This window comes from Orcinus orca, chromosome 11 (assembly GCF_937001465.1).
Source record: "Orcinus orca chromosome 11, mOrcOrc1.1, whole genome shotgun sequence".
Classification (NCBI taxonomy): Eukaryota; Metazoa; Chordata; class Mammalia; order Artiodactyla; family Delphinidae; genus Orcinus; species Orcinus orca.
In genome coordinates this window covers 9,155,450-9,178,604 of record NC_064569.1, presented here as the reverse complement: position 1 = coordinate 9,178,604, position 23,155 = coordinate 9,155,450, and positions in this window count along the sequence as shown.

Here is a 23,155-nt window from a genome sequence, read left to right as displayed (position 1 = left end):
GTGCATCCCAGCAGCACACTCCCCTCTGGTCACCAGAGCTATATGCTCTATTGGTGCCTTCTATGAGAGCTGCATGGGTCTTTCTGTTGTGACGGGCTGACTACTGTGGGTGGTCTGGTAGGCATGGGTGGTCCCCAGTCGAGCTGGTTGCTGGGCCCTGCCTTGTACAGAAGCTGTCAGCCACTGGATGGTGGGGCTGGGTCATGAGGTGGTTAGCTGTGGAGCCCAGGGAAGACCTGGGGCTAATGCTGCCCTGCTGGTGGTTGAGGGACTGGTTCTTGACATGACCGGCTGTGGGGTTTGAGGTATCCCAAAGCTGATGCTGGCCCATTGGTGAGTGGGACTGGTGTTGACCTCCTTGTTGGTGGGGCCAGGGCCCAGGGGCTCCCATGGCTGCTGGCAACCTGCTGGTGGGCTAGGTCAGGGCACAGGTGTCCCTGGGGTTAGTGCTTAGCCACTGGTGGGCAGAGCTGTGTCCTGGCTACAAGGCCCTGCAGATCCCAGGAATCGTGTCGGCCCTCTTGTGTACAGGCTGGCTCCTGACGGCTTGCTGCAGGGTTTAGGGTATCTCAAAGCTCATATTGGTCCACTGGTAGGTGGTGGGTTTGGATCCCAGGGCTGCTGGCTGAGGGGCCCAGGGTTTCCCTGAGCTGGGTGTTGGCCTGCTGGTTGGTAGGGCTGGGGCCTAGGGGATCCTGGGGCTGGGGCCTGCCTGCTGGTGGATGGAGACAGGCTCTGGGGCTAGTGCCAGTCTACTGGTGGAAGTAATCAGGTCCTGGGGTCGCTGACTAAAGGGCCTGGGAGTCCCAGAGCTGGTGGGTGGGGCTGAAGCCCAGGAGGTCCTGGGGTTAGTGCCAATGCACTGGTGTGAGGGGCCAGGTCTTGGACCCTCTCATGGACAGGGCTGGGTCCCGGAGCAGCTGTGGGCTCAGGGGGCCTCAGGGTAGCAGGCCTGCTGGTGGATAGGGCTGTGTCTCTGCTTGGCTAGTTGCTTGGCCTGAGGTATCTCAGTACTGGTGCTGATAGGCTGTTGTTCAGAGCTGGGTCCTAGGAGGATTCCAGAATGACACTTGACAGCACTGGTGTCCGTGTGGTAGCATGAGCTCCCAGAAATGGCTGCTGCCAGAGCCTGTGTACCCAAGGTGAGCTCCGGTTGCCTCCTGCCTCTCTGGGAGGCTTTCCAAGGTCAGCAGGTACATCTGACCCAGGCTCCTTTCATATTACTCCCAGAGTGTGTGAAGTTTTGTGTGTGTGTCCTTTAAGAGTGGAGTCTCTATTTCCCTCTGACTCTCCTGAAAGTAAGCCTCCTTGTCCTTAAAACTGAGCATTCCGGGGCTTGTCTTCCTGGTGCAGGAGCCCAATGTGGGGCTGGGGCCTCTCTCTCCTTGAAGAGAATCTCTGCAATTGTAATTATCCCACTGTTTGTGGTTCAACCACCCAGGGGTATGGGATTTGACTTTACTGTGTCTCTGCTCCTCCTACCAGTCTCGTTGGGGTTCCTTCTTTATACCTTTTGTTGTAGAAGATCTTTTCTGCTGGATTCTGGTCTTTCTCATCAGTAGTTGCTCTGTGAACAGTGGTAGTTTTGGTGCGCCCACGGGAGCAGCTGAGCTCAGCATCTTCCTGCTCCACCATCCTGGCCACGTCCTCACAACTGTAGAGCCACAGCTGTGGCAAGTTCTAAGTCCACAAGGCAGGCGAACAGCCTGGAAACTCATGCAGGGTTTCTATGTTATAGTCTTGAGGTAGAATTCTTTTTCCTATGGTTAAATTTCTATTATTTTATTATGAGTGAAGTTGAAGATCTTTTCATATGATTACGACCTTGTGTATTCCTTTTTTGATGAACACTGTTTCTATCTCTTGCCCATTTTCCTACTGGACAATGATGTTTTTATTTGTTGACCCCTTTATATAGCAAAGATATTAACCCTTTGACTGTAAAGTTAAAATCTCATCACAGTATTTTTTTTCTCTTGGGATTTTTTTTTCAAAGGATTTTAATATTTGCATGTTGTCAAATTGCTCAGGCTTTATGGTTTCTGAGTTTCATGGCATTCTTAGCATGTCAGTTAGGATTGCAAGTATCGCACAACTGCAGGAAACCAAAATCTAAATACAGTGGCTCAAGTAAATAGGGTGTGTGTGTGTGTGTGTGTGTGTGTGTGTGTGTGTGTGTCTCATGGCGAGAAGTCTATAGATATAGATGGTTGTTAGCATTGGTTCAGCTGTTCAACCTTTTCAGGACCAATGTCTCTTATTTTACTTTCTTGATCTTTCCCTTCCGGTCCCAAGATGATCTCTTTAGGGTGCCAGCATGTTTTATTTTTATTGGGAAAACAAGAACATTTCCCAGCAGATTTTCATTTAAGTCTCAATGACCAAAACCAAGTCACACAACCCCTACAGCTGTAAGGGAGTCTGGGAGAGTGGAGAACAAGACTGCCATCATGACCTGTCTTTGGGAGTTGAGACTATTGTCACCCTGAAAAGAACTGGGGTTTTATTTACCTGGGAAGAAGTGGGGGAGTGGATAATGGATATGATGGACAAATGATTCACACCATTTGGCACGTTAGAAAAGGCTTTCCTCACTTCAAGATTATAAAAAACTATTTCCCCATGTTTTCTTCTAATGCTTTTAGGGCTTAACAGCCTTTCGATCTTTGATTCATTTGGTTTTTATTTTACTAATTTTGGAATACATGTATAATGTTTTCGTGAGATGACAACTCGGTTGTCTTAACACTATTTACTGAAAATTCATTTTGCTTTCACTGGTTTAAAGTTCTACCTTTATCTTATACAAAATTCCTATATGAATTTGAGTCAAGTTCTTCATTTTCTAGTCTGTTTTATTGATGTATTTATGTACCAGTACCATAATTTAATTAGCTAAAATTTGGGAGAATAGATTTCTTTCATTATTTTTCCCTCCAGAGTTATCCTGGCAGTTCTTGTGTGTTTATTCTCCAAATGAACATTAGAATCACTTTGTATAGTTCAAAAAAAATTCTGTTGATTTTACGAGGACGACATACAGTTTAGATTAATTTAGGAAGAATTGACTTCTTTATGATGTTGAGTCTTCCTGTCTAAGAACACATCACTTTTTATTTATGTAAGATTTGGGGGATTCCCTCAGTAGCATTTTAAAATTTTCTTGCTAATTTTTTAAGAGTTATTCCTAGGTGTGTTATCTTTTGCTTCCATTGTGAGTGGAATCATTTCTCCCATTATAAATTCTAAGCAGATGTTGTTCATACACAGACTTTGCTTTTAAAATTTTAACTTTGTATGTAGACAGCTTTAATTTCTTATTTTTTAATAGATCTTTATTGGAGTATAATTGCTTCACAATACTGAGTTAGTTTCTGTTGCACAACAAAGCGAATCAGCCATATGCATGCACATGTCCCCATATCCCCTCCCTCTTGAGCCTCCCTCCCACCCTCCCTATCCCACCCCTCTAGGTGGTCACAAAGCACCGAGCTGATCTCCCTGTGCTATGCTGCTGCTTCCCACCAGCCAACTGTTTTACATTCGGTAGTGTATATGTCAATGCTGCTCTCACTTCACCCCAGCTTCGCCCTCCCACTCCACGTCCTCAAGTCCATTTTCTATGTCTACCTCTTTATTCCTGCACTGCAACTAGGTTCTTCAGTACCATTTTTTTTTTTTTAGATTCCATATACATGCGTTAGCATATGGTATTTGTTTTTCTGACTTACTTCACTCTGTATGACAGACTCTAGGTCCATCTACCTCACTACAACTAACTCAATTTCCTTTCTTTTTTATGGCTGAGTAATATTCCATTGTATATATGTGCCACATCATCTTTATCCATTCATCTGTCTATGGACATTTAGGTTGGTTCCATGTCCTGGCTATTGTAAATAGTGCTTCAGTGAACATTGTGGTACATGACTCTTTTTGAATTATGGTTTTCTCAGGTGTATGCCCAGTAGTGGGATTGCTGGGTCATATGGTAGTTCTATTTTTAGTTTTTTAAGGAACCTCCATACTGTTTTCCATAGTGGTTGTATCAATTTACATCCCCACCAACAGTGCAGGAGGGTTCCCTTTCACCACACCCTTTCCAGCATTTATTGTTTCTAGATTTTTTGATAATGGCCATTCTGACCAGCATGAGGTGATATCTCATTGTAGTTTTGATTTGCATTTCTCTAATAATTAGTGATGTTGAGCATCTTTTCATGTGCCTCTTGGCCATCTGTATGTCTTCCTTGGTGAAATGTCGATTTAGGTCTTCTGCCCATTTTTTAACTGGATTGTTTGGGTTTTTTTGATATTGAGCTCCATGAGCTGTTGATATTGAGCTCGATTAACCTGTTTGGAGGTTAATACTTTGTCTGTTGTTTCATTTGCAAATATTTTCTCCCATTCTGAGGGTTGTCTTTTTGTCTTGTTTATGGTTTCCTTTGCTGTGCATAAAGCTTTTAAGTTTAATTAAGTCCCATTTGTTCATTTTTGGTTTTATTTCTGTTACTCTAGGAGGTGGGTCAAAAAAGATCTTGCTGTGGTTTATGTCAAAGAGTGTTTTCCCTATGTTTTCCTATAAGAGTTTTTATAGTATCTGGTCTTACATTTAAGTCTTTAATTCATTTGGAGTTTATTTTTGTGTATGGTGTTAGGTAGTGTTCTAATTTCATTCTTTTACATGTAACTGTCCAATTTTCCCAGCATCACTTATTGAAGAGGCTGTTTTTTCTCCATTGTATTTTCTTGCCTCCTTTGTCATGAGTTAGGTGCCCATATGTGTGTTGGTTTATCTCTGGCATTCTATCCTGTACCATTGATCTATATTTCTGTTTTTGTGCCAGTACCATACTGTCTTGATTACTGTAGCTTTGTGGTATAGTTTGAAGTCAGGGAGCCTGATTCCTCCCACTCCGTTTTTCTTTCTCAAGATTGCTTTGGCTATTTGGGGTCTTTTGTGTTTCCATATGAATTGTAAAATTTTTTGTTCTAATTCTGTGAAGAGTGCCATTGGTAGTTTCATAGAGATTGCATTGAATCTGTAGATTGCTTTGGGTAGTTAAGTCATTTTCACAATATTGATTCTTCCAATCCAAGAACATGGTATATTTCTCCATCTGTTTATGTCATCTTTGATTTCTTTCATCAGTGTTTTATAGTTTTCTGAGTACAAGTCTTTTGCCTCCTTAGGCAGGTTTATTCCCAGGTATTTTATTCTTTTCGTTGCAGTGGTAAATGGGAGTGTTTCCTTAATTTCTCTAATTTTTTGTTGTTGGTGTATAGGAATGCCAGAGATTTCTGTGCATTAATTTTGTATCCTGCTGCTTTACCAAATTCATTGATGAGTTCTAGTAGTTTTCTGTTGGCATCTTTGGGATTTTCTGTGTAAAGTATCATGTCATCTGCAAACAGTGACAGTTTTACTATTTCTTTTCCAATTTCCTTTTGTATTTCTTTTTCTTTTCTGATTGCTGTGGCTAGGACTCCCAAAACTATGTTGAATAAGAGTGGCGAGAGTGGACATCCTTGTCTTGTTCCTGATTTTAGTGGGAATGTTTTCAGTTTTTCACCATTGAGTGTGATGCTTGCTGTGGGTTTGTCATATATGACCTTTATTATGTTGAGATAGGTTCCCTCTGTGCCCATTTTCTGGAGACTTTTTATCATAAATGGATGTTGAATTTTGTCAAAAGCTTTTTCTGCATCTATTGAGATGACCATATGGTTTTTATTCCTTGATTTGTTAATGTGGTGTATCACATAGATTGATTTGCGTATATTGAAGAACCTTTGCATCCCTGAGATAAATCCCACTTGATCATGGTGTATGATCCTTTTAATGTGCTGTTGGATTCCGTTTGCTAGCATTTTGTTGAGGATTTTTGCATGTATATTCATCAGTGATATTGGTCTGTAATTTTTTTGTGATATATTTTTCTGGTTTTGGTATCAGGGTGATGGTGGCTTTGTAGAATGAATTTGGGAGTGTTTCTACCTCTGCAATTTTTTGGAAGAGTTGGAGAAGGATAGGTGTTAGCTGTTCTCTAAATGTTTGATAGAATTCGCCTGTGAAGCCATCTGGTCCTGGACTTTTGTTTGTTGGAAGATTTTTAATTATGGTTTCAATTTCATTACTTGTAATAGGTCTGTATATATTTTCTAATTCTTCCTGGTTCAGTCTTGGAAAATTGTATCTTTCCAAGAATTTGTCCATTTTCTCATGGTTATCCATTTTATTGGCTTATAGTTGTTTGTAGTAGTCTCTAATAATCCTTTGTATTTCTGCAGTGTCAGTTGTGATTTTTCCTTTTTCATTTCTAATTTTATTGATTTGCATCCTCTCCCTTTTTTCTTGATGAGTCTGGCCAAGGGTTTATCAATTTTGTTTATCTTCTCAAAGAACCAGCTTTTAGTTTTATTGATCTTTGCTATTGTTTTCTTCATTTCTATTTCATTTATTTCTGCTCTGGTCTTTATGATTTCTTTCCTGCTACTGACTTTGGGTTTTCTTTGTTCTTCTTTCTCTAGTTGTTTTAAGTGTAGGGTTAGATTGTTTATTTGAGATTTGTTTCTTGAGGTGAGATTGTATTGCTATAAACGTCCCTCTTCGAATTGCTTTTGGTGCAGCCCATAGGTTTTGGGTTATCATGTTTTCATTGTCATTTGTTTGTATGTATTTTTTAATTTCTTCTTTGATTTTTTCAGTGATCTCTTGGTTATTTAGTAGCGCACTGTTTAGCCTCCGTGTATTTGTGTTTTTTACAGTTGTTTTTCCTATAATTGATTTCCAGTCTCATAGTGGTCAGAAAAGTTGCTTGATATGATTTCAATTTTCTTAAATTTTCCGAGGCTTGATTTGTGACCCAAGATGTGATCTATTCTGGAAAATGTTCCATGTGCACTTGAGAAGAAAATGTATTCTGCCACTTTTGGGTGGAAGGTTCAATAAATATCAGTTAAATCTATCTGGTCTATTGTATCATTTAAAGCTTGTGTTTCCTTATTTATTTTCATTTTGGATGATCTGTCCATTGGTGTAAGTGAGCTGTTAGAGTCCCCTACTATTTTTGTGTTACTGTCGATTTCTCCTTTCATGGTTGTTAGCATTTGCCTTATGTATTGAGGTGCTCCTTTTTTGGGTGCATAACATTTATAATTGTTATATCTTCTTCTTGGATTGATCCCTTGATCATTATGTAGTGTCCCTCCTTATCTCTGTAACAGTCTTTATTTTAAAGTCTATCTTATCTGATACGAGGATTGCTACTCCAGCTTTCTTTTGATTTCCGTTTGCATGGAATATCTTTTTCCATCCCTTCACTTTCAGTCTGTATGTGTCCCTAGGTTTGAAGTGGGTCTCTTGTAGACAGCATATATATGGGTCTTGTTTTTGTATCCATTCAGCCAGTCTGTGTCTTTTGGTTAGGGTATTTAATCCATTTACATTCAAGGTTATTATTCGATGTGTATGTTCCTATTACCATTTTCTAAATTGTTTTGGGTTTGTTTTTGTGGGTCTTCTCTTCTCTTTTGTTTCCTGCTTAGAGAAGTTTCTTTAGCATTTGTTGTAAAGCTCGTATGGTGGTGCTGAATTCTCTTAGCTTTTGCTTGTCTGAAAAGTTTTGACTTCTCCATCCAATCTGAATGAGATCCTTGCAGGGTAGAGTAATCTTGGTTGTAGGTTTTCTCCTTCATCACTTTAAGTATATCCTGCCACTCCCTCTGGCCTGAAGAGTTTCCACTGCAAACTCAGCTGATAACCTTATGGGGAATCCTTTGTATGTTATTTTTGTTTTTCCCTTGCTGCTTTTAATATTTTTTCTTTGACTTTAATTTTTGTTTCTTGGATTAATATGTGTCTTGGTGTGTTTTTCCTAGGGTTTATCCTGTATGGGACTCTCTGTGCTTCCTGGACTTGAGTGACTATTTCCTTTTCCGTGTTAGGGAAGTTTTCAACTATAATCTCTTCAAATATTTTCTCAGACCCTTTCTTTTTCTCTCCTTCTTCTGGAACCCCTATAGTTTGAATGTTGGTGCATTTAGTGTTATCCCAGAGGTCTCTGAGATTGTCTTCAATTCTTTTCATTCTTTTTTCTTTATTCTGCTCCTCGGCAGTTACTTCCACCATTCTGTCTTCCAGGTCACTTATTCATTCTTCTGCCTCAGTTACTCTGTTATTGATTCCTTCTAGTGTATTTTTCATTTCAGTTATTGTGTTGTTCATCTCTGTTTGTTTGTTCTTTAGTTCTTCTAGATCTTTGTTAAACATTTCTTGTATTTACTCAACCTGTGCCTCCATTGTATTTCTGAGATTCTGGATCATCTTTACTGTCATTACTCTGAATTCTTTTTTGGGTAGATTGCCTATTTCCTCTTCATTTATTTGGTCTTACAGGTTTTTACCTTGCTCCTTCATCTGTGACATATTTTGGGTAGATTGCCTATTTCCTTTTCATTTATTTGGTCTTGTAGGTTTTTACCTTGCTCCTTCATCTGTGACATAGTTTTTTGCTGTCTCATTTTTTTTTTTTTTTGAGTGGGATTGTGTTCCTGTCTTACTGGTTGTTTGGCCTGAGGCTTCTAACACTGGAGTGTGTAGGCTATTGGGTAGAGCTGGGTCTTGGTGCTGAGATGAGGAACTCCATGAGACCTTACTCCAATGAATATTCCCTGGGATCTCAGCTTCTCTGTTAGTCCAGTGGTTTGGACGGAGCTCCCACTGCAGGAGCTTCGACCTGACCCTGAGCTCGTGAACCAGGATCCTGCAAGCTGCCGGTTCACTTTGGGGTTCCTCCCGTCTCCTTGGGGGTCATAGTCCTGCACCGGTGGCTGGCAGGTGCCCTAGTTGTTGGGAGACGCTAACTCTACATCTTCCCACACTGCCATCTTGACCAATTTCTTATTGTTTATAATAATTTTCAGTGAATTTTTGTGTGTCCTCCAAGAAAACATCGTAGTATCACCAAAGGTTACACTTGTCATTTTTTTCTTCTTGTCTAATTCATTTGAATAATACTTACAGAGTAATGTTAAACAGAAATAGAAATAGTGATAGACAGCCTTGTCTTATGAATTTATCAGAGACCATATATAAACATATATATGTATGTATGTAATGTGTTTACACTTGTTCTGTATATATGTAATGTGTGTATATATTCATATGGAATGTCAAGGAAGTATCCTTCTATTCCTATTATAAGAGTTTCTGATGGATGCCTTTTTAGAAACCTTATTTTACATAATTAAGATAAGTCCCTGAATTTTAGATTTATTGACCAGATGAGAGATATTCCAAGCAGTATGGGGGGAAAATTCATGAGACAAAAAAATCTTATCCAGACAGTAGTGTGACTATTAAGTTTATAAGAGGGTCAGGGGAATGTTTTCAGAATGGAGCATGTTGCAGTAAAACATGTTTTATTTACTGGCAAATGGGATGTATTGTTGTATTGCTCTGGTACTTAATCGTCACACTGAATTGCTGCTTATAATTAAAGGTTAAATCCAACATGGTACATTTTGAAATAACTCCGTATTCTTCCACATACCTGCACTGTTCAGATCTTCCTGGAAAGGAATACATTTTGTTTTTTTTTTTTTTTAAAAAGTAACGTTTCCATTCATGTTTGCGTTTTTTGTTAACATCCTTAACTGTAGACACTTTTGTAAAGCCTCCTTTTTGATGTGAAAAATAATAAAACTCCTGATTTGATATTAGTGTTTTTCTTTCTGGGGCAGGTTAAAGTAGATGCAGTAATGCTACCTGAAGACCAAGGCCTCTTTTGATGGTTTTAAGTTTGCAGAATCAATGTGTACTGTCTTTGATCTGGTATTTGGAAAGAGATCGAGCTCATGTTAAACCCCCCAAGTTGTGCTTTGACACTTTGGAGGCTGACATAGGTTTTTACATTATTTTCTACTTCCTGGAATGAGCTTTTTAATGGACTTGATACAAACAGCAGCAGCAGAGAATGAATGACTGAACCAAGTTGAGTGACTGTGCCCAGGTAACAAAGATGGGAGAGGAGGACCCAAGAGAGTTAATGTTGATAAGGATCCCACATGCTTTACTGTTGCTTAAGCTCTCCAGGGAGTTCAAAGGATGTTACAGTATGGTCTGATTACCTCTCGCAGCAACTCTGGACCATAGGTAATAAGTAGAAAGGAAGCTCTCATCTTTGGTAGTTAAATGCTGGAATTGGAACAATGAGAGCCCTGTTCCTCTAGCATTCCCCAAACACTGTACAATGGAAACCCCAGTCTTCTCTGGATTCCCTCTCCAGGTGAGGTGACACTGGCCAGGACTCCTCTTGCCCTCCTCTTAGTTGAGTCAGCTTTGGTTTCCCCCTTGTGTTAGAGAAAGTGAATCCCACACTTCTTTTAATCACAATTGACAATACTGGCTTTGTGGATTCAGCTGTCTCTCCAGTGCCTACTCTTGATGAAGGGTGAAAAGTGATAAGCTAGAAACTGGATTCATTGAGCTGCCTTGGCTACAACTCAATGACCCCAGGCAAACAAGTCTTATCAACTTTCATTAGATCAATTCTAATCCCTGAACTGTGTAATTCTTCCCAAGGTACAGTCCTTCCCATATCTCTAGATGCAAAGAAACTTTGAAAAGTAACCTGCAGGTGTCTGGATGGGGGATTTGGGGAGGAATGTATCACTGACAGATGCAGGTTTTGGTGACTGTTCATAGTGGCATCTATTATATAACTTTAAAGTTTCTGAGAGAGCTCACGTTGCTTATTTTTGAAAAAGTGAAGTGAGGAAAAGGGGAAGGGATAAGAAAAAATTCCCAGAATTGAGTTTTTGAAAAAGAAAGATGAACTTAGTATTTACCTGCAAATTATAGTTGTCATTATTATAGTTGTATCAGAATAGTGACTCACATCTTGAGATAAGGATTCAGGGTACTGCGGCAGCCCAGATCAGGCTTCTGAATCTAGAGCTTCTGTGGGAGAGTAATTCACTCCACAGAAGGAACACAAAGTTCCTCTCAGCACCTCTCAGACCATTCATCATAAAATTGAGTGTAAAACATAGTTCCTGTGGAAACCTCAATTTATGCCCACGTAATAGGTGGTATTGAATATGAAGGAGAAAGTATGGGGGGAACTGAAGGGATGAGAAACAGAGTAGAGGTTATGGAAATAGCAGAATCACCAAAGAATAATGTAATCTGCAGTCATTTTGTATGTGGGCAAACAATTACACACATGTTCTTGCATCAGCAAAAAATTAAACTGTCTAAGTATTTAATAAACCAAGGAGCTATAACAGTGGTAAAACTTCTATCCAAAACAATAAAGACTTAAAATTTATTAAAGTCATTCAGCCAATGCAATATTGAAGAAAGTTGGAGGACTGATACTACCTGACTTCAAGACTTACTATAAAGCTACAATAATCATGGTAGTGTGTTAGGACTTCCCTGGTGGCGCAGTGGTTAAGAATCTGCCTGCCAGTGGAGGGAACACGTGTTCGAGCCCTGGTCTGGGAAGATCCCACGTGCCGCAGAGCAACTAAGCCCGTGCGCCACAACTACTGAGCCTGCACTCTAGAGCCCGTGCTCCACAACAAGAGAAGCCACTGCAATGAGAGGCCCATGCACCGCAACGAAGAGTAGCCCCCGCTCACCGCAACTAGAGAAAGCCCGCGGGCAGTAACGAAGACCCACTGGAGCCAAAAATAAATAAATAAATTTATTTAAAAAAAAAAAGGTAGTGTGTTATTGGGAAAAGAACAAATAGGTCAGTGGAACAGAATAGAGAGCCCAGAAATAGACCCACGTAATATAGTCAACTGATCTTTACAGGGGAGCAAAGGCAATCTAATGGAGCAAAGATAAGCTTTTGAGCAAATGGTGCTGAAACAACTGGACATCCACATGCAAAAAGAAAAAAACGCATCTAAACAGACCTTACGTGCTTCGCAAAAATTAACTCAAAATGGATCATACACCTAAATGTAAGATGCAGAACTATAAAACTTCTAGAAGATGACACAGGAGAGAATCTAACAGGATGACCTTGGGTTTGGTGATGACTTTTTAGATACAATACCGAAAGCACAGTCCATGAAAGGAGGGATGGATAAGTCGGACTACTTCAAATTAAATTCCATCCTATGAAAGACACTGTCAACAGAACAAAAAGACAAGCCACAGAGTAGTAGAAAACATCTGCAAAAGTTATATCTGGTAAAGGACTGTTCTCCAAAATATGCAAATAACTCTTAAAACTCAACAATAAGAAAACAGCTCAATTAAAAAATGAGTCAAATCCAGTGGTCAGGACACCACACATTCACTGCCGAAGGCCTGAGTTCAATCCCTGGTCGGGGAACTAAGATTCCACAGGCTGCTTGGTGCAGCCAAAAAAAAAACCAGGGTCTGCAGATGACAAGCACAGGAAAGATGCTCCACAGCGTGTGTCATTAGGGAAGTGCAAATTAAAACAATAATGAGGTATCACTGCACACCCATTACAATGGCCGAAATCCAGACCACTAACGACAGAATGCTGACAAGGTTATGGAGCAATAGGAACTCTCATTCATTGCTGAGGAACACGGGCATCCAAAATGGTACAGCTGCTTTGCACAACAGATCGGCAGCGTCTCACAAAACTAAACGTAGTCTTACCATATGATCCAGCAGTCGTGCTTCACGGTACTTACTCAAATGAATTGAAAACTTATGTCCACACAAAAACTTGCATACAGATGTTTATAGCAGCTCTATTCATAATTGCAAAAACTTGGAAGCAACCAAGATGTTCTCCGGTAAGTGAATGGATAAACTATTTCATCCAGACAATGGAATATTATTCAGCACTGAAAATGATTTATCAAGCCATGAAAAGACATGGTGAAACCTTAAATGCATAGTACCAAGTGAAAAGGCTATGTACTGTATGATTCCAACTACATAACATTCTGGGAAAGACAAAACTATGGAGACAGTAAAAAGATCAGTGGTTGCCAGGGGTTATAGGGAGGAAGGGGTGAATAGAGCACAGAGATTTTTTAGGGCAGTGAAACTATCCTGTGTGATGTTATAATGGTGGCTACATGTCCTGATACATTTGTCCAAAATATCCTAGAATGTGCAACAGCAAGAGTGAATCATAATGTAAACTAGGGACTTTGGGTGATAATGAAGTGTCAGTATCATTTCATCAGTTGTGGCAAATGTACCACTCTTGTGGGGCATGTGGATAATGGGGAGGCTGTGGATGTGTAGAGGCAGGGGGTGTGTGGGAAATCTCTGTATCTTCTGCTCAGTTTTGCTGTGAAGCTAAAATGGCTCTTAAAAAATAAAGTATATTAAAACAAAGACAAAAATAGGTTATTCAGGTCTTAAAATAGTAATTTCATTTTCTGAAACCGGTATTTACATTTCATATCACCAATATGCCTGACAAATGAATTATTTCTTGATTAAACAAAATTTTGAATTCTAAAAATTTTGAAAATTGGATACGGTTAGGGATTTTGTTAAATATTCTAGTTTTGGGTTTCGCTAGGGCTACAGAGAATCCAGTAGAGAATTTTACAAATATGAGCTGGGGAAGAGAGTAAGAATATTCTCCTTATTTCCCTATTTGACCTAGGGAATATATGTGTCTAGAAGAAAGAAGCACATTCTCTGATCTTCTACTTCCTAGAAATCCCTCTGTCACAGATTTATATTTTGGCAAAGGTGAGAACGGGCTGGCTACCCTGACAGCTAAACTTTAATTGGTGATTTGCGTGAAGGAGCAAAGCCCTTGCCTGCCTATCGGAAGATGAAATTACCACAAAGAACTTCATAGGGGCTGCATTTAAATACATCTCATTATATCTTTTTTATTTTTATTTATTTTAAAATTTTTATTTAATTCATTTAGTTTTGGCTGTGTTGGGTCTCTGTTGCTGCGCGTGGGCTTTCTTTAGTTGCAGCGAGCGGGAGCTACTCTTTGTTGCGGTGCGCGGGCTTCTCGTTGCGGTGGCTTCTCTTGTTGTGGAGCATGGCCTCTAGGCGCGTGGGCTTCAGTAGTTGTGGCTCACGGGCTCCAGAGCACAGGCTCAGTGGTTGTGGCGCACGGGCTTAGCTGCTCCGTGGTATGTGGGATCTTCCCGGACTAGGAATCGAACCCTTGTCCTCTGCATTAGCAGGAGGATTCTTAACCACTGTACCTCCAGGGAAGTCCCTCTTTTTTCTTTTTTCTTTTTATTGCCTGGGGAGTGTCTCCGCTGAGGGTTTGGGTGGAATCTGGGCTGAGTCTCTGTGTAGTTGGGGCTAGGAACTTTGCCCCATTGGCAAGGGTAAAGCTTGGCAGAGGCTAGGGGTTACCCCAAAGGAAGACTGGTTGCAAGGAGTCAGACCCCAGGAGCAAGTAGAGAAGCAAGGTGGAGTCTGAAAGGAGATTCCAGTAGGTGACTCATAGTAAAAGTCCTAGGTTAGTTTCAGAGGCAGAGATTGGCCAAACCATGCACAGATGTTTCCTCAAAACTGGATAGATTATTGCCACTTGAGCTGGATTCCATCATAGCATTTATACCTGTTACTCTATCTCTGTTTTTAAAGGGGGATAAAAGGATATAGTTTATGACAGGAAGAAACAAAGATGGCTGTGGGGTTATAGGTTCTACCAAGCTAGTAGGACTGACTCTAGTCATTACTAAGCCAGTCAGTCTAACAAGGGTCTGGGCAACTTGACTGGATGGGGTACAACCAGGAAAAGGTCAAAATTGTTCAGAATGCATTGTCAACTCTGCCTTTTTTAAGGTACCACACAGGTGAGTCTTGCCAATGGAAAGCCCAAGGAACGCTTAGATGGATCAAGGAATGACAAAAGTATCTTTAAACGCGATGTGTTTACATTTGATCTCTTCAATCTTTTGAATATTTATTGTTTCACTAAGAGACGGTCTTGGGTCTAATGGGATCTCTTTACTTTGTTGGGGCTGATTTTGTTTTCCCATTTCCTCAAACTGCTGGCTGTTCCCTTCTTCCAACGAGGCAGGACTGCCTTAAAAATGGGACTACAGCAGGAGTCCTGTGGTGGTTGGGAGAGCCTGGATCTTTTGAGAGCCCCACTCAGCTTTCCCATCTTGAGGCGCTTCCCCTCTACTCAACTCCCTCCACCCCAGTTCTTGGCTTTGGGTGACCAGATCAGCCTTTCTGCCCCAGTTCACTCTCCAGAGCTCCCACAGGGACCACTTGGTCTTGATCCTTCTTCCCTGAGAATATTTCCCAGCTACAAGAGTAATAAAGCATAGATAACATGAGTCAGTTATGTTTCTGCCTTCCTGGAGCTTAAGAAATTTGGGGTGGGATGGGCAGCAGCAAAGACGTGCATAAATAATTACACATCAAGTCAGAATCCAAAATATCATTATTGGAAACCAGTATATTCACGTAGTTAGTCAACCCATCACTACTTATCAGAGCTAATGTTGGGATAGTTGTGGTTTGGAATCTAGTTCCTGGATGTGTGTTTTTTTTTTTTTTTAAATGGATAGGCTTCTTTCTGGCTGATGCACTTTTATGGAGTGCCCAATATAGTGGAAAGAGCTATAAGAAGAGATGGGGCGATAGCTTTCTGTGAGGTGATACACACCTTATCCCTGTAATGGACTCTCATGATGAATGCCTTAGCTATTCCAGATGCTTCCAAGTCACTCTATTATTTCCCCCTCACTACAGAATTGAACATAGAGAGCTAGGCATGGAGGGTTCACAAAGTGTCAGTGTACTTTATTTAGTTATGAAATAGGACAGAGCTCCTCCTTTTGAGTAGAGAAATCTGGTTCTGCTTTTGGATACTACCTGTCTGACTCTGAACTTTGAACTCCTAAGATGTCAAATGTTAGATGGCTTTGGTGTGGACTTAATGATACTCACTTAGATGGACCAAGGAATGGCAGAGATATCCTTTAAAAGCAATATGTTTACATTTGATTCATTTAATCTAACAAATTTTATTGAGTCATTAAGAGAAGGGATTTAATGAGATCATTTGTTGGATATAAGTAGCTAAGATTTGTAAAAGAGGTTGGTTATAGGTGAGAAAAAGGACTGACCAAAGGCAATTCATACTGTTTGGGAATAAATAAAATTAAGCCTTTAATTAATACTTTACCCTCAAAGTATGGTTCATAATCTGGTTGATTTATTGCTCTTTGTGTAACTTGTTGAGATTTTATATCAGGGGCAATATTTCCCATCATCCCTCTCTGTGCTCCTGAAAAAATCAGCCATCCTAGAACACAGAGCAAAACCTTCATTCCACAAAAAAAAATTGAATTCCTACTATTTTCCAAGTGCTATAGTAGACATCTACCATTCATTATTTCATTTAGTCATATCACACCAACTAAAGGAACTGGGTATTACCATTATTTTATAGAGAGTATATACAGCTAGTGAATAGCTTACCCCAACCCCAAAGCCTTTCCCTAGAGGGAAAGGTAGTTGGACCATTCAAGGTGAGATCATCCACTAAGGGTGGGGAAAGGAGCAGAGTAGGTTCCAAAGGCAAAATTTACCTATTTACAAATTTGCATAGGGCCAATTCTCTCCTGCAGTATAAAATCTGAAAGCTGGGTGTCTCCAGGACCGTAAGTGCTACCCATCATAAATTTGTTTGCATCTCAGTCAGGTATAAATATTTTACTATTATGAAGAGCAACAGTGAATTGTTTTGCTCTTTTTCAAAGAGTGATGGTTTGGGCTATTTCATAATACCTTCCAGAGCCTGTATAAGTGTTATTATTATTATTTGCTGGATTTGGGATTTTTATATCTATCTGATGAGTGAGATTGTTCCATAATTTCCATTTTTGTATCATCCTTATATGGTTTTAGTATCAAGGTTATGTTAGTCTTTTGAGTACATCTTGTACTTTGACCTTTTTGACTCTTTAGTTCTATAGTCAGCAAACTAATGCCTATTTTCAGAAGTTCCCATTTTGTTTATCTCCAGTAATACTATTGATATTTGCCTTAAAGTCTACTTTGTCTAATATTAACATAGCCACTTCAGCCTTCTTATGCTTGCTGTTTGCATGGCATATTTTTCTATCCATTTATTTTTAACCTGCCTATGTCCTTTATATTTCAAGTGTGTTTCTTATATAGACAGCATATACTTGAGTCTTGCCTTTTTAGCCATTCTGACAATCTCTGTCTTTTATTTGGAGTGTTTAGTCCTTTCACATTTAGTGTAGTTATCAGTTTGATTGTCTACATTCTATTCTTTGTTTTCTCTTTGTCACATCTGTTCTATTACTCCATCCCTGGTTTCTTTTGGTTTAAATGAATATTTTTAACAATTCCATTTTAATTCATCTGTTAGCCTATTCGCATTTTAAAGTGATTGCTTAGACATTACAATATTTATTCCTAACTTTTTTAGAGTCCTAGAGTTACTATTGTATTGCTTCATGTAAAATGTAAGAACCTGGTAATCATATAGGTACATTTATCACCTTCCCTTCTATCGTTCTTGCTTTAGTTGTCATATGTATTACATTTCTGTATGCTACCCCACACTATGACCCTAAAACTTTTGCTCTAACCTCAATTCATTCAAAGTTTTGCCATTTTGGCCACTAGTCTACCTAACAGTTTCTGGAACAAGAATGAAAACCAAGGCCTAGTTTATAGCCTCAGTGGACTGAAATTTTTCTGAAATTGTCCAGGTGTATTTATAAATTGCCTACAGGAAGCCTACAGGAAGCCACTTTATTGGAACACCCAATTGCAAACTTTCAGCTAATAAACTAGGTTTATTCATCCTCTTTTTAAACTTAAATTGCAGTGAGCATCCAAGCCTCTTTCCTCCCACACAAACCAGTTCCTTGTATTTCTTCAGCAAAATCAAATACTTCTGCCATGCACTTTATTAGAACACTTTGGCACCAAGCTGTCCATAAAATTAATATTTTTTATGGTTTTTTTTTTTTGCATTTCCTTCTGAAACAATATCTTATGCTTTTTCTGCTTTCAGAATATGTTTTTCCTAAGACTAAATTGTCTTCTCAAGTATGGGACTTTTCATATCTGAATGTGTGCTTTCCAGAAAATTTTCCTCTCTTCTTTGGCCTTCATGTTTATGCTGTTGGTTGGTAGCTTTTGAGGACTGTTTTTTGTTTTTGTTTTTGTTTTTAATTCCTTGCCTAGGTGTTTTCCTGACTCCTTGTGCCAAAGCCAGTGAACCATACAGGGCATGCTAGCTATGCCACTGGGTAGCTGTGTGACTTCAGGTCAGTCATTAATTCCTTTGTGCTCCAATTTACGTAAAATTATGTAAGATTTCCTTCTAGTTCTAATAGTCTATTGATATGTTCCTGTGACTCAAACTGTATTTTTAGTGACATATAAACACTAGTGGGAGGGGGGTTTGGAACTGCTATAGCAATATTATCAGTTGTTCACACACACATAAGCACATACAAGTACATATACACACACACATACAACCCTTCTCTCTTATTATCCTCTGACACTTATGGTTTTGAGCATCGTTGCCTTTAGAAGCTGCTTCTGTATATCTCTTGATTCTCATCCCATATCCAGCTACCTGCTCCTTGCTATTCAAATACCCTCAGTGCTTATACTCTTGAATTGGGCTTTTATCCCTTTCAGCTACCCGGGTGATGTACACAGCTCTGATCCTGGCCTTGTACTCCACCTCTGCCTGTTGAGTTCACCAGGGTTTTCCTCCTTAATCCCTTCACCACACCCTCTCCTTCCTGCGAAAAGGCGATGGAAAAAGTTGGTGAAGTTTGTGGAGTCAGGATAGTGAGAAAGAGAGCTGAGGCTGGCGCAGGGTGAAATGACGACTTAGAGGAAGTTTTTCAGTATTCTTCCGTAAGTCCTTCAGAGCCATTTCCTTTCTTTGGTGCCCCACATCCAGTGTTCTCATACTATTTCTTGCTGCCTCACCAGACACCAGAGGCACCTTTCACTGAGTTCTCAGGACTCCAAATTCTACGTCACGGCCATGTCCAACTCTTCCCTCCAGCTAGACTTCCTTGTCCTGTGTTCACTCCTTAACAGTTCTCTAATAGCCAAATCAAGAGGGATCTGTGTCAAAGGCTGACAGTGGTTTGAAGAGTTTCCTTTCCTGGATAACATAGAACATGAAAAAACAAATCGGAAGATCTTGGTTTGAAACCTAGCTCTCCTGCTTCAATCTATGTGAACTTCACCAAGTAACCCACAACCTCTTGAGTTTGTTTCCTTTTCCTTAAAGTGAGAGAGAAAATCTTTTTCATGGGTTTGTAATAAGGATTTGTAGATAGAGCACATGCAAACAGTCCTTGTAAGTTCTAGGGTAAGTATAAAGATTTCTACTTGGGAATCAAAAACGCTTCTCAGCCTCACCATATACATGGTTAATTGGGAAAGAGGTCAGTTCATTTGGAAAAAGATCGAGAGCAGCCTCCACACTGAAGTTGTTTCTTATAAATTTTTTTCCCTTGACGAATGAGTGGAAAAAAGAATAAAATATGAAGAGAAAAGGTAGGTATGATTTGATGAGTGGAAGATAAGGCTTTTGGACAGAAGACTGCATATCTACCTACCTGTCCATCCAGTTTCTGGAGAAAGGACCCACCCAGTTGAATAATTGTATCATTTATTGACCACCTACAATGTACCAGGCACTTTTTACATACATTCTCTCTACATTTCAAAGAAACCCTTCAGAACTGTAGAAAAGGAAATGGCTACTCAAAGAAAATGAGTAATTTTTACAGGGTCACATTGCTGCAGGGGGTAGAGGCAGGTTCCAAACGCAGCTCTGTCTGATACCAAAGCCTGTGCTCTTTTCAGGAGACCACCCTGATCTTACTTTTTTGAAGAAGCTTACTGATCCATGTCAGAAGCTACAGACCACCCAAGGAACCTGGAGCTCCTTCAAAAGATGTTCCAAAAACAAAGAGCAGACATTTTTCAAAATCATTGGAAGTTGACTGGCCTGAGGCTGTTGGGCTGGAACTGTTAGAACTATGCCTGCGCAGTCTCCCAAGAACAGGGTTCCTCTGTGGAGCACCCAGTAGGGGGTGTGCTTTGGCAGGTCCGAGCCCATCCAAAGGTTGGCACCCAAAATTATAAAGGGAGGGACACTCGAGGAGCCGCTACATCATGATACCGTATCATTATTTTACATTGGTGTGATTCCTGCTCGACTGCTGGTCAAGCCACCTTATGTGTCTGAAATGGAAGAAGCCTTTGTAGGTAAGCATAGAACTGAACTGGGTATTCTTTTTTTTTTTCCCCCTTTTTTTAAAAAAAAATTTATGTTTTTTCTTTTCCAGTATGGTTTATTACAGGATATTGAATATACTTCCCTGTGCTATACAGTAAGACCTTGTTGTTTATCCATTCTCTATATAATAGTTTGCACCTGCTAATCCCAAACTCCTAATCCATCCCTCCCCTGCCCCCTCCCCCTTGGCAACCACAAGTTGTTCTGTGTCTGTAAGTCTGTTTCTGTTTTGTAGATAAGTTCATTTGTGTCATATTTTAGATTCCACATATAAGTGATATCATATGGTATCTGTCTTTTTCTGACTGACTTTGTTTAGTATGACAGTCTCTAGGTCCATCCATGTTGCTGCAGATGGCATTATTTCATTCTTTTTTTATGGCTGAGTAGTAGTCCATTGTATGTATATGTGTGTATATACACACACGCGTACACATACACCCCATCTTCTTTATCCATTCATTTATCGATGGACATTTAGGTTGTTTCATTGAACCAGGTATTCTTCATGGCCAACTTCTCAGCCAAGTGGCAGGACGAGGTGCAGGAGTCCCTAAAGTTGCACCTCTTCCTACATTCATGTTGAATGAGTCAGTCCACACCCTTCATGGGAAGGGACTCAGTGGTCCTCAAGGGTGGCTTTCCCTTGCACGTGGCCAGGTGCCATGTCATCATGGGCACTGGAGCAATATTTGAAGATGACCATGGTGTTGAATGCTGGCAGCAGAAGGAGAGAATGAAGCATTCCCCCACAAGGGAGCTATATTTGAGTGTCTAAAACCCTGATTACACCTAAGTAGGCTAAACCAAAACCCAGATTTCCCTTTCAATAGAAAATCTTTCTATCTGGGGGGATGGACTTGGGGAAAACCATCACTGGAGTTTTCCATCTTCTCCTGGGTTTTTCTCAGGCCGGGCACTGGATCGGGGGCTATTAGAGAAGGGAACGGAAAGAGCTACAAACTGAATTGCCCAAAGCAGATTTCAAATTCCTTGGAGAGTTTGTATTCATCTGCTGATTTGACTAACCTGCTCCAAGCAGATGCAAATGGTCTCTGCAGGATTTTACTGGGAGGAAGAGGCTGGGGGAGTGGAGGAGCTTGCGGATTTCTAGTCCTGGGGGAAGCTTCTCCTTTAGGAGGCTGGCAGAGGAAGGATGTCTGACTTCCCAGGTTGTGTTGCAAGGTAATCTACCTCATTTTGGTGAAGGTCTTGACCCAGGGCCATGTGTGTCTCGAAAGGGGGACATGGTAATTCAGTTGACTAGAAACTAAAGATCTAACATCCCTCAGCGGTCGTCATTGGGTGATTTTCCCACATGCAATTCTATAGAATCAGAATTACAGACATGTAATGCTGGCGGGGCAGTGTGTACATGGGTCGAGGGGAGGGTTTGGCAGGCAGGAAAGAGAAAAGGGAACTAACACGGACGTGCCAGGATCGTTACACATTTTCTTCATTGAATCATTGCAGTGGTGCATTGAGGAAAATAACTCTCTGGGAAACAAAGGCTCAAACCTTCAGTGAATTGCTTGAGGTAGTGGTTAGATGGGTTTAGAATCCAGTACAGCTGCTGTTCCTCCTGTTTTTCCACACGTCTCTGGAAAGAGGAGATTCTCACCTGGTCACGTGCATGTTTCCCGTTTCTAACAGAAAAGCAGGAGTCCAGCCTGAGCAAGAGAGTCGGGGTGTCTCACAGCTGGATCTCCGGAACACCCAGACTTGTAGGGCTTTGTGACGTGGCTTTCCCCGTGTTCGGGCCTCTCCTCAAAAGTACTGTCCTAATTTCCCAGTCCCCAGACTGAACCCAAATAGCACTGTTTTGTGCACATGTGGGCTGAGTAGAGACTTCCTTAACAAGAAGGAGAAAACAAAACCAAGGAACCTCACAAAGTAATCTAAGATAGAACAAAACCTACACACATCCTAAAGCTATTGAACTGGAACAAAACCAGATCAAAATGCCCTCAGTAAACCCGAACTGAGGCAGTATTTCCCTTGAGTCGAGTCCAACGCCACAAATAAGTTTCACCGAGCGCTCAGGGGCTCTGTGAGGCTGAGAACATGGTCCACAGAGGATGCTGGGCCGCGGACCCCGGTTCAGACACCCCCGGGGCGTGAGGGGCTCGGGCAGCCCGTCACCTGGCTGGGCTCGGACCCCTCATCTGTATAAGTGATGGGGTTGTACCTTGTTTCACGGTCTCCAAACTCAAACGAGACGAGCGGTGGAAACTCTTTCAGAAGGTGTCTTTTGGGGGAATCCCGATGTGTAGGACTGATAAAAGCAGAGGCGCTCGGGGTGAGCTGCTGTTGGTAGCTCAGTAGATCCAGAGTGAAGTACAAACATAATAGCAGGTAGTATTTAATGTGCCACGTATGGTACTTTTCTAAGCCCTTTCCGTGATAACTCATCTACTCCGCACAGCCATTGAAGTGGGTGCTGCTAGGACCATCATCCCCATTTCACATGTGAGGACACACAGAGGCACAGCGAGGTTAAGCCAATTGCCCGAGGTCAGACAGCAAGTGAGAGGAAGGTGGGATTCAAGGCAGGTGTTCTGACTGCCCTTGTTTCAACACTGCTCTGTGGCTCTCTCCAGCCAGCTGTGCTGGGGACCTGTCTACGTAAGGGATACAAAATAAGAACGGACTCACTCAGAAACTTGGTACCAATGAACCCAGGTCTCTATCTAGAATTCCTGATGTGACTGGCAAGGTGGAGGTTGGGCATTGACGCCCAAGTAGACAGGATCCTCAGGTGGATAAAACCAGCATCCTTGCTGGTAATGCCCTATCTCTGATGCTGTTCTGCTCCTGACACGGCTGGTCACTCCTTGATGATTTTGCAGTCTGTTCCTGCAGCCCTGAGGCCCACTGTCTAG